General features: G+C 35.0%; 1 long non-coding RNA gene across 1 annotated transcript; it reads right to left on the bottom strand.

Annotated features, from left to right (window-relative positions):
• Nucleotides 1-935: 935 nt before the first annotated feature.
• LOC113315340 lies at nucleotides 936-3,399 on the bottom strand. The gene is made up of 3 exons (XR_003342932.1): nucleotides 2,939-3,399; nucleotides 2,599-2,828; nucleotides 936-1,326 (listed from the first exon to the last, which is right to left on the bottom strand). It is a non-coding gene; the product is annotated as an uncharacterized LOC113315340 (long non-coding RNA).
• Nucleotides 3,400-3,713: the final 314 nt, after the last annotated feature.

Here is a 3,713-nt window from a genome sequence, read left to right as displayed (position 1 = left end):
CGAGGTTCAGAAATCAAATGAACAATGAGAACTAGAAACCACTTAAGAATGTTGGAGTATAATTTTTTTGTTTTTTTTACAATGTTAGGCTTTTTTATATAGCGTCAGTAATTCCAAATATACCAAGACTATGAAAAAAGAAATCATTTAAACTAGGAAACAACCCAAACTTGAAAATGGAAATCCTAGAAAAAAAGAAATCATCTAAACTAGGAAAAACAACCTAAACTTGGAAATGGAAATCCTAAATTAAGTGATGGGCCTACCGGCCAGAAAGCACGGTAAACATCCCACCTCAAAAGTGACTTGCTTTTTAAATTTATATGTGATTTCCCAGATCCGAATATCTTCTTCTTCAACAGCATTACACACCTCTAGTTAGGGCCTTTTTTTTTTGATAACAAAGAATTTTATTACTAAGAATTGTCTGGCTCAATGAGCCTGAATAACAACAGTTCAACATGCCTTACATCATGGCTGAATTCCTCTAAAACTAGCTTGTTTTTCCTAATTGTTTTAGATATGGAATCAGCAACATGATTAAAATTCCAACTAACATGACTAACTTTAAAAAACTCAAAAGAAAGCAACAGGAGTTTAATATCTTTTATAATTTTTCGATTAACCCATCTCACACCTCTAGTTAGGGCCTTTACTATCCATCTAATCTCTTTCTCCATTAACTTTATCTGTCATCCATTAGTGGTAGATTTTCTTCTCTGGTCTAGACTTCCATTGCTTGATAAATTATTTGGTTGTGGAGTTGATTTAATTTACTAATCGAGTGTCATTAACAAAGAGATAGATGGTGGTGGAGAACTAATTATGTCAACCATCCACGCCCATGGAGGAGCTCAACTCTCTCCAAGATGAAACCTGCCGTCTTTGTTGCAGATGCGGTGGTAGTTCCTTTCCGTCCCTGAGAAGACGGCGTGTGTTTATCAATTATAATTCACACTCTTCAATTTTTGGCCCTGTATTAAAATTGGCCATGTCAACAAGATTACACCCTTCAGATGTCTTACTCTTACACCATTTATTTCCCATTTAAAATACTTACAAGCCGATTTATATGAAGTAGACACAAGTAAAATGCAACCATTAACGAGATTCTGATCCTCGCATCTAATGCCTCGCGAGTTATCATGTAAAGCATTAACAAGATTGAAATCATCCGACACAAACAGGATCTTGTGAAGATGGTGTTTCTTTGCACCATTCAATGACTGAAAGATGGGCTAGAGCCACCGCTTAGCTTACTGTGGTGTCTGGGCTAAACCAGCATCAAGCTGCATAAGATCTTGTTGTGTTGCCAAGATGACCAACCTGCAATGCCAGATATTTTAGCAACGGAAGCATCCACAAATACAATATAACAATATAACCATCTTGGTAAAGAGCAAAATCAACTGAGTTATTGTTGGTTTTGAGAATGTAAGTTTACCATTCAAGGTTTTATGGGTACTTTAACAGTGTTGAACGAATTGGATTTTTCGCTCATAAATCCTAATTTCAGTTCATTGGGTATCAGATTTCACCAAATTCTACTCTGCAAGTGTCAATAATAAATCTATTCTGCAAGTGTCAATAATAAATTTCCCCACCAAGCCACCACCCAATCCAGTTCTGCTACCACCAGAAGAAGGGAATGAATCCCAACATAATACAGAAAAAAGAAACTAAAGTAGTACATGTTATGAAATTTTGATATCCCCAATTACACAAAAGTAGCATCGAATGAAGAGGTGGATAATCTTGGTATGGTGGTATTGGTACCAGGTGAACTAAAATTAGGATTTTATGAGGAAAAGATAGTGATTTTGTGTGCTAACTAAGACAGAATAAGAAGAGAAATTGGAACCAGTAGTAGTTACATGAAATGGGTTTTGTTATCATGACAGAACGCCAGGGCAGTCAAAAGTCAGAGTTTGTCCACTGCGCTAAAGTAAATTCATGCTTTCAAAAAACAGAGCAGGCCTGTAAAGAGATAAGAGAATGTCAAGACTTATGTAGTTTATATCAGAATGATGAGCAATGAGAACCCCATTCTCAAAAGCCAATTGCAGCCCTACTTGGTCATGGTAATCCTAATTGGGTTCCTTAAATGTGCTCTAACTAGGTGCTTGTAGTTGGCCTAAAATGTTTCAAGGCTAGCTACAACATCTCTACATCCGCAACTCTACTTATCACTTGAACACAATATTAAAATTCTGCAAATCAAGTTTGAGGAGAGAATTATTGAACTTGTGCATATCAAAATTAAATTGTGTGAACCATTCAAAGTGACAATTCGCTACAAACTAAACCACGAAGTATTTCAGTAAATTCCATATCTGCACTTGTGTTTGACATCAATGACTTCAATGACTTCAGCAATATATGCAACATGACTAAGTTTTGTGAGTCTGTGTCTGTGACCTAAATTACAAACACTGGATTACATTTTTACTGTGATATTACAAATATTGAACCATGATTCGGCTAACCTACTAACTTCGCATGACCTGTGTGTTTTAACAATACTAGTGCTCGCAAGAATTTCCTAGTTTTGCATGACATCTATTTCTTTTAATTCATTGTTGATAAAAACTGGAGTACCTTCAATTGATAACGTTAGCATAGTACATTGATCCAGATGTATCTTTCATCCATTTTACACCTTTTCGCATCCTTGTGTTTGTCTGTCAATATAAAATTTCTGAGTGTCTTGTAGGGATTTCTCGACACTGAACACATACTTCTTGCCGTCATATTCTCCAGAAGACTGATTGAACATCTTACTCCACTGATGTCTTTGTGGAACAGATTGAGCAGATGTCTTCTGCTCCCTGAAGGAAATAGTTAAGATCATAAAATAAATTAAAAATATAGAGAACTAAGAAGCAAAAATACAGTAATGAAATAAAATTTAATGGATGATGATGAAATTCTGATTTACCTTAAACCACATGAGATACAGAACTGAAATCAGATATGGATTCGGAAGTATGTGTGATAAATTTCCGTGGCCGCACATACCAAACAGCAAATTATCAAAAACTTTCTTCTTCTTTTTCTTCTTCTTAAGAATCAATACACTAATTAACAACAACATTACAATCTTAAATCATGAACAGATCATAAACAACAACAGATTCTTCTTCTATTTAATCTGCTCTCAAAATTAGTTTGGATCTGTTTATAATCAACACTTTTTGGCAAATGAAATCCCTAATAAATTAAGACTAAACTTCAGATATAACGACTTTAGGTTTGTAAAGAACACTGATTTTAGACCATGAAATGAAACTGAACATCTGGACCTTGAGCCGTTGATATGTGTAGTTCTTGACTGCCGTTGGTGCTTAGCAGCAAAAGCGGCGGTATGAACTATGAAGACTTGAGGTTTAGGGTTTTCTTTGTTTTTTCTAACAAAATGGGATATAATATCAAAAATGCTAAATGGACAGCGCAAAAAAAAAAAAAAAAAAAAAACACCCATTGGTGACGGGCTTTACCTCACCCGTCGGGTCGGTTTTGAGAGAAGACTTTTTGGGGGTCTCTCTGGATTCTAGAACGATTCATCCAGTATAACTTCTTTGTAGATAAGTCTAAATTGTTCAAAAAATGGAAGCTAAAATCAAGCTTAGAGCAGTAAAATTTTTAATCAGGCTAGTAAAATGGTTTTTAATAGATATGTGCTTTCTAATTTACAAATGGATTGTTTTCTTATT

The sequence above is a fragment of the Papaver somniferum genome, chromosome 1 (genome assembly GCF_003573695.1).
Source record: "Papaver somniferum cultivar HN1 chromosome 1, ASM357369v1, whole genome shotgun sequence".
In the NCBI taxonomy this organism is placed as follows: domain Eukaryota; kingdom Viridiplantae; phylum Streptophyta; class Magnoliopsida; order Ranunculales; family Papaveraceae; genus Papaver; species Papaver somniferum.
Note: the sequence above shows the minus strand (reverse complement) of the source record. Positions and strands in the feature narration are given on the sequence as shown.